Consider the following 11,805-nt stretch of genomic DNA (forward strand, 5'->3'; position numbering starts at 1 on the left):
GTAGTGTCATGCCCCATCGGACTTTCACCTCTTGTGCCACAAAGTGATATTACAGACAGAACAGGCAAAGGCTAGCTGATTAGCTTGCCAACTTCCGTCAACATCTGAGCATCACAATACATATTCAACCTCAATCATAAATCATCAAAATGTTCAGTAATGAAAAAAAAAAATTAATAGAACATCCAGAGGAACTTGTGTTTACTCCGTTCATATCATTGCTTTCCTGTTTTCTAGCCACCAGATTTGTCACTGAAATTGAAAGCAATTCTTTAAAGCAGCGGCAGCAGCATTTCTGTCCCCTCTCTGCCACCTAGCTCCCATTCATCTCCTTCTTTTCATCATCATCATCATCATCATTTCTTTTTCTTTCTTTCTTTTTTTTTTTTTTAAGCCAACATCACCATCATCATCTCCCTTTGCAGCGATACGCAACAAGCACTCCCTCCTGCATCTTCTCACCTCCTCCTCATCTTCCATCTATTCATCGAGTCCATTTTCAGCCCTTTTTTTCCGCTTCCTCCCTTTGTCGGCGGAGGTGAAAGAAATCGTTAGAGAATGGAGACGAGACAGAAACAGCAACAAAAACAGAGTAAGCAGGGTGAGGTCAAATCATTCCTTTGCTATTTTGCATCTCTCTCCGACTGTTCCTTTCGACTTAGTGCGGTTTTCATATTTGTAGTGTATGTTTGAAGCCTCTCGCCAATGAAGACACTCTCTTCTGAACTTGAACAAACCTGGCCCAATTGGAGTGTGTGGATGCTTTTTCTATACGCTCCAATACGTTGCCAGTTTCACTTCTATTTTCAGTTTAAGCATTTCATCTTTTTTTTTTTTTTTTTTTTTTGTTAGCACACAGCATCTGCCGTGCAAAGTTGAAGTAGAAAAATGTAATTCCGGGGGCGCCTCTTAGTCCCCATTTCGCTGCTTGTATCATTTTCTTTAACGCGATAACCCTCTCTCCAGCGCTGACAGAGCAGTTGTCCCGTTGCATCATGGGAGATGGGAGAGCGACAGAGGAAATTAGGTCCATCATGTTGGTTACAGTTGGAGGAGCACCGACAGTCTCATTATCCGGTTCCAGTTCGTGTGAAGGAGAAATTGATGGGAAATTTCGGGAAGCCATGACTGGGATCTTTGAATGTCAGTGAACCGGACCGGTTCTGATGGGAAAGTGTCTGCGCAGGGCATCGCCTCATTCATAAGTATGTTGCAGATTTGGTAGAGTAGGCTCGTAATGTACACAATAAAAGCAAAAAGGCTGCGGAGGGAAAGTGCCTTTCCATATAATGCTTAGTAAAAAAAGTAGCTTGGTCTAACAGGCTGAGTTCGTCTCCCCATGTGCTGGCCTCCTTTACAGCTGCGACTGTGTGTGTGAATAATTCATCGCGAGTGGCTTCAGTGAGTGAGAGCAGAGAGGCAATATGAACTCTATCTTAACCTTGAGCCGGCAGCCACAGGTTTCTGGTGAAAGGTGAGATTCAATTAGACGAGGAGAGGAGCGGTTTTATCCCCTGCTTGATTTTCTGCTCCACGCCCGCTGCAGAGCCGGTGAGTGAGAGGGTCACAGAGGCAGCAGATAATCAACAATAAATGACGAGCGTGATCAGGAATATAACATCAATAAATGAGGACAAGCAATTTGTGAATGTGGAAGTTTTTCGATAATTTACAGTTTGGTTGATTCAGCTGCAGGGCTCCATTTATCAACTGAAGTAATAAAACTATATGAAAATAGAGTGTAGCACAGCATAGCATAGTATAATAGAATGTGGTATAATATAGTATAGTATAGTATAGTGGGGTATGGTGTAGTGAAATATAGGGCAGTATTGTAGTATAGTGTGGTATGGTGTGGTGGTTTATAATACAATAGTATAGTTTAGAATAATACAATATAATATCCTATAGTAAAGTATATTTTGAAATACTACAGTATAGTATAGTATTTGTATATATACCTAGTCCAAAACCCTGAAACTCTTATCTAGTAATTCTCATTCTTCTTCTTCTCATTCTCATGTTTTAAAATCTCCCAACCTCGTCACCATCTACAAGATGAGAAAACATCTGTGATGACTCATCCGGCACTTGTAGGCACAGGCAGACATTTCCTCCCACCAAATCCAATCGGTGTGACCAAATTAATCCCCTGCCATCACGAGAAACAGCCATTTGCATTTGGCATCGCTGGTAGGCTGCAATTTGGTTAGAGGTGTGTATTCAGCTGTTGGTTCGGCAAAATCTTGTTTTCCCTCTCCCAAAGTGCCGTGGCTGTGATTCAAGTGGCTCTGAAGAGGGCAGGGGGTGTTAAAGTCTTAAAACGGAGTGACTTTTTTTTGTTAAGTTTTCAACTAACTTTGGTCAAGTTAAGGCGGACTAAAGAATATTGAAGGAGAAGTAAGAATATGATCTTTAGCTACAATCATACTCTCTCTTCCCACTGGAAAGCTTGAAATCCCAGAAGACAGCGAGTTAACTGAGGAGTGACAAGCGCTGATGAGCGACACTTGAGAACCCCTGCTGATAAATGATGGTCAATTTGTGCAAAGAGCCGATAAAATGCTTTGCTGATTACTGATTGCACTTTTACGCACCGACAGCCAGGGTTTTAAATAGCTTACTGAAAGGACAATAAAGGGAATACGTGTAGACGTATGTTTCCTGAGAGTCATTTTTACACCAGCGCACCTATTCCTCTCCTCATTCTTGGCACCATTTGGTCGGAACATTAACTGTTTATAGATTCTTTCCTTCCAAATCTTTTGCTGTCCTGTGATTATTGTTGTCATCAGCTTCAGCTGAGGCCCTGACAGCCACTGAAACAAAATTCAATGTGCAATTCAGTCTGACACTTTCAACGGTTATTGATCAGCCACACTGACAAATAAAACTGTTGATCTTGAAACCATCACGGTTGACGCACAGTTTTATTCCAGACTGCCTGCAAATGGATGCTTTAGCTTCAGTCTCAGCGGAGAGGATGGCGCTTCAAGGTGTTTAGCTCATCAGGATGAGTGACAGGTGCTCGGCCTCACACTTGTAGGTGACACTGAGGGGGGCAGGACGCACATGCTCTCTTCAAGGGGAGCAGCGTTTCGGTTTTAAATATAGCTTCTGTAGCCTGGGGAAGTGACAGGATGAGCACTTGTTTGTTTTATGGTCATTTGTGAGAGGAGTTTGTTTATTCAGAATGAGTAATGCAAGGTGATACTCTGCTCTGTCCTTTAGCGCTCTTTATCTGTGTTGACGGACAAGATGTAGGCTGGTGATGGATACAAGTTGAAGGCTAGGAGTGTGGGAGAACAAAGAGAGCCCCGTAACAACACCATTAATCTCTATTATATTTTCCGAGGCAAACATATGGACACAACGATGGCGGCAGCAGAACACCTCCAAGGGACAATAACATGCTTCACATTAACAAACTAAAATCACAGCTACAGGGGTGCCAGCTGTATGACGGAGGCATTATGATCCTACTGCAGTGAAACTTTTAACATATTCAGCGGCGGAGTAACTGACCTCGACCAATCAGCTGCATAAATCACACAATGTAGCGTCCACGGCTAGTTGCAGCGAAGGCTTGCATTTAATCTGTGCCTGGTGAAAACCACTATTAAGCGGATGGATTCTTTCAGCGAGGGTTGCGGTTTATTTACCTATTTCTGCCTGTCAGTTCTGGTGTTTGCTTTACGTGAGTGCCCCGGCTATCAGCCCTCGCCAGCGCCTGTGCAATTTCGTTCCCTGCTTCGGGTCTCGAGATAGTTCTGCAAAAGGCCTTGGAGGCCAGTTTGAACAAGCACGCGCTTTCACACTCACACAGGATACCACCATACACGCCATGGAAATGCAAAAACACAAAAATGCAGCTATACACACTCGCAAAACCCATTCGAAAATTTCAAAACAGATTTTTGTAATGAGGAGAACGATAATACATTGGTATGACAGCCCAACATCAGAGCTACCACTCTATTCTGACAGGAATTGGACCCTCCACCTCTAGATAGAGGGGTAGGGCTAAGTGGTAGGTGCAAGGGAAGTGATTGTATATTTGGACTGGGCCTTGTTTTAAGGAATGGTTGCCTTGCTTGCAACTGGGTAACAGCTTTTGTTTGCCAGAACTGAAAATATTGATATCAATTTCATCACCTTAAATCTTTAAGAAATTCAGATATTGTGCAGTTGTATGTCAGCTTAATAATTGCCTACAGCAACCTGGAAACAGTTGCCCTTGAGCCCTCAATGTAATGTTAATGTTAAGGCAACTTCTGAGGAGCCCTACCGGAGTTACATTAACCAATGAGCTGGGTTAACTGAATGTGGTGGAAAAGGTGAAACAGACTCTCTGTTCGCAGCTTTGCTTAGGGAATCGGTTTCTTAACTTGAAGTTGGCGATACATCAAATCGCCGCTAACTGGACATCACTTTGCGCTGTCACAAGTACTCCGATGTTTACTTTCTACTCGGAGTCGATACAGAGTGCCGTGGCAGCAGTTTTCTGCCTTATTTGATCCAGTTTGAATCTGTACTTTGATAACCCTCTGAGCCTGGGTCACTTCTGGATACTCAGCACAGCATCAAAGTATTCTGTGAAATAGTCATTGAAATGGATTCATGTCCAGGGGCACCAATTTTAATTTTTTTTCATGAAACTTAGCCTGACGTCAGAATGGAAAATGGAAAATATCTGCCGATCTAGAGGATTCGGTCTCTTAACTATCTATTTCATTTTAATTTAAGCAAAACCATGACCTTTCTCTCTAAATAAAAGTGCTAAAAAAATATCCTGACTCAACTAAAGGGTAAAAAGGTGATCTGTTTGCTATGTGTCGGCGAGACAAACCCAAACCAAGGTGCAACTCGCCCCAAAAGACAGCATCGCCCTCCTGTTCCCATGGTAACAAGACAGTAATAACTGGCATCAGGTGAATTCATTCCTCCAAATTTCTCTCATTCTCTTTCTTCTGTCTCCTGCCTCAATCTCTCTCTTTGACTCCCACCTACACGCACAATCAGTCTTGTCCATCTGCTTCCTCCACGACCTCAGTGCCTCCCTGACAATGAGAGGCTGCAGCTGCCATGGAGATAACAACAGCACTGTCTCCATTAATGAAATTTAGTTAACATCTCTGCATGCAGGCTCACATCCGAGCAGATGGCAAACTCCAGAAATATCATCATTCAGTTCCTGCCTCCTGCAGATCACAGTTAGTGTTCCAGGTAGCTGCTGTTTGAATAACTCAAATTCTATTTTGCAAGGATGAGTATTGCGTTGTGATTGGACCGTCTTATCTCTGGTAATGCTGGGAGGTAACACAGCTATTTTGCTTTGGAAATGATTAAAACAACAGCAAAAAAAAAAGGACGCTGTGGGAATGTTCCTCCTCTAGTAAAATACCATTGTGGCAACATTCGAAAGTACAAGCTTCTGGCAGAGGTTTTCTTGAGGTTAAATACTTATTGCCAGACCTTAAATTCCTACATTAGACACACTTGAGAGAGCATATTATGTGATGCACCACTGATCAGCGAAGCACTCTCATTCTGTTTAAAGAATACTCAAAAACCTGAGAATCGTCCGGCAATTGTTGCGTCAGAAAATCAAAGCGAGTCCTCGGTTTCTGGGCCTTGAGGAGCTGTTTGTTCCCAGAGAGTCTAAAAAAAGGGCATGAAAAAAAAACCTTATTTAAAAGGATTAATCACCCTTTTTTTTCGCCTGCAGAATAAAGCTCCCAGTTGATGTAACACTAGTGCAAAACGGTGGTCCGAGCAATGCACTTTAAAGTCCTGCAGCTGCGGAGTGAGTGATCAGAAGTACGCTCGGTTCATGTCTGTATTATTGATCAGAGGACAGAACGGCAAACAAAGGAACTCACATCAATCATCCTGAGATCAATACGCAACAATAAAATGACTCGTTACCTTCAATGAGCTGATGAGTTTCTAAATTGCCAATACCTTCATCACCACCAGTTTGTCGTCACTCATCGCTAATTAAGCAGACCACAGCCATTTTCAGCTCATTTAATGCACAAACTTCTCTCTATCAAAACAAAACAAAAGATGGCTGTCGACCGTTTGGTGGCCGGGCGGAGCAGGTGTGTGGGGGGGTGCCGCTGCTCAGCCGCTTAGAGCCTGTTTGAGAGTCTGAATTAGAGCCAGACCCTCTGGAGAATAAACGACTGAAGGCACCTCTCCCTCACACTCATCGTCACCCAGCGCTGACCTCTGTTTTCAAGAGTTTCTGTACCGTAATGTTGACTGCCGAGAGTCTCAAGCAAGTGCTTCAATTACTGAGGGATGAACCAGACAGACACACACAACCTTGGTCAAAAACATGAGCTTAGAGCTAGTGTCAGTGCAGCAATCTAGGTGTTTGGGGCAGATAAACGCTGCATGAGTAACGTTGCCGTCAAACTCACTCCACTGTTGATGTATAAACCATGAAACAACCACCGCTGTTGATGTGACTCAGGCACCAATGTTCAAAGTTGGGTCATGTTTAAAGTTTTGTTTGCGTGACGCTTAGCCGACTTCAATCTCCCAGACATAGCGGTGGTGACAGCATGAAAACACACTGTCACCTAGAGTAAGCTTGTGGATTTGTTTGGGATAATGTAGCCCGAGTACTCAATGGAACAATTTATAGAATAGTTTTAAGGCAAAATTCCTCCATTTATGTAATTGAGTTCATGATTTATTTTTGAACATGTGATTATGAGAATTCCCATCAGGGTTTTTGTGAAAAATGATGAATAACCCCATGTGACTAACAACTAAAGATTGACAGAAATGCCAATATCTCAAAATGAAGTGATATCAAATGCTTGGTACCATTGGATTCATGTCAACTTAAAGTTCAATAAAATGTGTAAATATTGATATTTAGTGTGTCAAATTAATGCTAAACCTATTTTTTGTGGGTTATTTTTTAATACATATCAACATTGTCTATCAATTAAGGCATTATGAGGTGAAATCAGACATTTCAATTGTCATGTGTCACCACATGTCGTGACAGTTTCACTTCTGTGGGGACTTTACTTAACATAATTGCACTAGTGACTACTGGGTTAATGCAGGAGCTGAAGATGAGGCTAATAGTCTCCCCTTTAAAAAATTCATCTCACATTTTTTCTTATCCGAAAAAATATTCTCGAGCAGCAGAAGCATGAAAGTTGAAGCGGAAGGTGCTTGAAGTTCTGCCAACACCCTGAGAATGACGCGGCAGAGGAGTTAGCCCTCAGGACAGAGCCGGGAAAAAATGCATTGTAGGCTGCCAGTCAGCAGGAGACGGATCGTCTCAACTCCACCTTCCACGTAATTGGTATATTTGAAAGAGTGCTCTCCGTTTCCCTGCCATGTTTCAGCAGGAGCACTCAGGCTAAAAAGAAGAACTACTTTCTCTCTCCTCAGCATGCTGACAGTAAAGAGGGTGATGTACTGGAATTGTGGTGTATGTGCTGTTTGGCACTAAAAGCATCTTTTAGGAGCAGACACGTTTTGTACATTTGAGTAATATAGCATGTGTTGAACTACCTACGGGCCTCGTAGAAGTAGATACAGCACATCCCGTATCCTGTCTGGATAATCAAACTCATCCCCGCCGTTGAAGTTGATGTAATGGAGCTAATTCTGCGGAAACCAAAGAAATGCGGAACCAAATCACTGAGGAGGTGTCAGCACGATTTTTATCTTTCAACATAGCCCGCGCAATTAAATAAGCCACTCATCCCCCCGAGGCAGACTCAGGTTTCCCCTATGTGACTAATTACTGCATGTTGATGGTAGTCGAGAAGGCAGTCAAAATAGAATTAGCAGCCATATCACACACGTATCTCTTCCCCCCGTCTGCCTGCCTGTTACCCGCAGAGACAGGAGAATTGAAGCTGGCGTAATGACACCGTCACACAATCATGACAATGAAAATTGGAGTCAAGAGACCAAATTGACTGAAAAAAATTTGTCTCCGTCTGTCAACTACAGAACAGCCCCTCAAGCGACAAGCCAGCACACACACACACACACACACACTGTCTGATTCGGCAGCACGACAGTTTCACGTCTACTGTTCAATTATGCTCTACATGGGGATGATCCTCATTTAAATGGTATAGTATAGACAGATGTTTGGCAGCATTAGAGTACTAAAAATTCAAGGTTAGTTATTGTATTTGAAGGAAGACTAGATTTTGGGAATAAGATGGCAACTTCTAAGATGGCAAAGAACTTTCTTAATTCATGAGTAACTAATAGAAAACCTATTGAATAGTGTATCGCGGCTGGAGAATAAAGCACAAGGATTGGCTAGAGGCTGTAACCATAAAAGAATAAGTGTATGATTTAAAAATGATGATGAAATACTGAGAAACTGTTCTGTAGTTTTGGGATACAATATCAGATCCATCTCCGAGACAAAACGGACACTGGAGGCAGAGCTGCGACAATTAGTCCTCTGTTTTGGTCATCGGACTATTTCAGTCGTTTTTTGAGGCTACATGTTCAAACACTTGCCGACTGAAAATACAGATTTGCTTCTCTTCTTTGTGTGATAGTAAAAAATGAGTCACTGGGGTTTTTGACTGTCGGCTGGACAAAGGACACAATCAGAAGACGTCACTTTGGGTTCTAAGAAACTGTGATGAGCATGAACGTAATCAGCAGATTTATCCATGATTAAATAATCAGTAGTTACAGTCCCACTCGTTGAGCTTGTATGTCCTGACGTCAGAAACAAACTTCAGTGGGAGATTAAGAATAGTGATGCCAGCCACTCCACCTTTTCTGTGTCTGTTGGTTCTGTCTCTGTACTTATTGAATTACAGTGTAATACATTTTCAACTTTTTTCTCTGGGCTTCTTCCCTTGTATCCAGAAAGTCTTTCATAAGCACCCTGTATGTGCATACACATATGATACATACAATCTGCCATAGTGTAATGGCAGATTTGCTGCTGTCCAACATGTCTGTGAGCCCTGCTGAGCTCTACCTGGCGTGCTCTCCTGTCTAATGATGTGCCCTAATGATCTGCCCGAGAACCACCAGACAGGGAGGAACTGTGCAGCCACCCTGCGCTTTATTAACCAGCGTTATAATTGTGTGTAGAATTCAATGCTCCAGATTAATTTCCTGCAAACCAACAAGTGCCATCTGAGAGTTTGAATGAAATGATCCGTATCAAAACCCGGTATATGTCGACTGAATGGGGATTTCATTAAATCTGATTTGAGAGTGCGATGGCGGACGTGCTAAGAATTCAGATGGAATCATTCTTCAAATCTCCAGTGGACTTGAAGTGAAGGAGTTTACACCAGTGGGCTGACCTAACTGTGCCTTGTAATGCTTCCTCACCTGTGTGGAGGAGGGGGAAATTGCTCAGTGTGGGAATGACCTTCACAGAGAGCGTAAATGAGACTCCTGAATCACGGAGATCAGTGTGAAATTGCCCTTCCCTGCAGATGCATAATTAGTAGAAATGAGGTCCGACTGCAGTGGTATTTAAACTTCACCTGCCATGGAGATCTGCAACTTGGGATTCATTTCATTATTGAGTCAGCTGTTAATTAGGATCTTAATTAATTTATTGACTATTTAGACGGAAAATAAAATGAACCCACGATTATTTCACAGATCCCATGTTGGCATTTTGATATTGCTTGTTTTTTTCCTACTTATATTGCGTGTACTGCTATAGACGACTAAGAATGAATATTTACTTTAGCTCGACCTTAGCATCAGACAGTGGATTAAGCTATTAGTCAATTAAAACATAGGTAATTGCAAACTTTGTGATAACAATTAAGCATTTGCTGGTCCCAGCTTCTTAAATGTCAGGATTTGCTGCTGTGATAGTGAATGAAGAGTCTATTGGTTTCGGACTGTCGGTTGCAGAAAAGAAGCACTTTGAGGGCGCTCTGAAATCGCAATTAACATTTTTCCGCATTTTCACATTTATTAGACTGAACACGTAATCAATTAATTGATCAAATAATTAACAGATGTTTCCATAATGAAAGGAACTGTTAGCTGCAGCCCTGTCGGAAACCAGATTCCACCTCTAACCACCCTGCTGTCAGAAATGACACAAAGCAACAAGACCAAGACCCCCCACGCACACATCCACACACCAATATCCTCAGACCCATAATATCCAATTTATACCTGGAGCACCGGAGCAGATAAAAGATCAGATACCAGATGAGATCAGTGGTTGGGAGAAAAAAAAATAGATCAGTGGATGACTCCTTCACTTTAATGAAGCACATACAAACCTCAGACATTTCATAAAAAAAGGGGATTGAGTGATGTGGATCTGGTTGGTAGCCGCGGTAGCTGTAATGTTACGGCTGGGCTGTGAGCTCCGTCCCTGGAGGTCTGAAAATAAACACACGAGCCAAATTGAACCGGGGGTATATGAGAGCGGAGACCTCTCCAAAGATTATATCAAACCTGAGGAGACTTATCCGCCTCTCGTCCTCTCACATCTGCTATCTGTGGCTGCTCGGTTTATAACGCACCCGTGAGTGTGTGTCCTTGTTTTTGTCTTTTCTCTGGCAGATTGACTGCGTGCGAGAAGAAAGGAAAAGGGAGATTCTGTGTACTTGCTTCATGCCATTCAAATGGAAAAACTGAATTGATTTGCTGCTTATTTGCATTCATATATGGATCACTCCGAGTTCTTGCTCTCGCTGTCAAGACCCAGAACTGGAAAACCTGTTTTTTACCTAAAATGCTCCTTTAAAAAGATATAAATCTGGAAGAAAAATTGGAAAACTGATAATATCTGGAATCATCGGAGTTCATCTGGTTTGTTACTTATTGCACAATGAAACATTTTCACCCCGGTGTTCTTTCACCATCACCCACAAAACCTGCACGAGACACAGTTTGCGTCTTATACTTATACACACAGTTTGTAGCTTTCCCCTGGTGGTTGCTTGACTACCATTTCCAAAACCTTTATTGCCAAACTGATAACGTCAGAGGGAAGTGGAACTCATAATTAGGCCGTCAAGACCATAAGCTATACACTTTGTGGGATGGAAAATAGCATTCCCTGCTGTCCGTGGGAAGGATGAAGGGAGATTGTGGACAGCAATAAGAGGGCTAAGAATAAAATGTGGCCCTCTTGATGATGACAGGTAGGCGCTGTGTAAGGGAAGTCATTCAATATCAATTCAACATGGGGGGAAGAGTGAGTCCGAACGCCCTCACTAGATTTCCTTTTGAAATAAGAAGTCGTTTATAGTATGTTATGGTTTTAAAGTGACAGTCAGCAGTGAACAGAATTTACATTTTTTGAGAGTTTTACTGTCCTCTCATTTTCTGCTACATATTTGACTAATTATGTACTCCACATGGATCTGAAATTAACCCACGTGTGTGGTCGGTAACACTTTCTCTGAGGCCTGTGTCTACAAGGCATTAGAAGTAGCCTATGTTTATAATGATGGATAACAGACATCAGAGTCATAATGAAAATTCAGTTCAAAGCATCTTTTTATAAACCACTATTTGTCACATCTGGAGGAGGAGATTTGTTGTCGAGAGCGTCTCTGCAGCGCTACAGTACTTCATCATAATGCTGTTTTGTCACACATTTTACCTTCATCAAAAGAAAATTGCAGCCTGTGCTATTTGGATATCTTTGATAAGTGATATTTTGATTTATTGTGCAACCCTAGCAAGTAGTTCCATGAGATTAGGGTTTACAAAACATGCAATTGTCCAATAAGATCATTTGTAATTGGTAAGATTAGCTTCACCTCAAGCTACAATGCAGTGCTAATATAACTCCAG

This window comes from Acanthopagrus latus, chromosome 16 (assembly GCF_904848185.1).
Source record: "Acanthopagrus latus isolate v.2019 chromosome 16, fAcaLat1.1, whole genome shotgun sequence".
NCBI lineage: Eukaryota > Metazoa > Chordata > Actinopteri > Spariformes > Sparidae > Acanthopagrus > Acanthopagrus latus.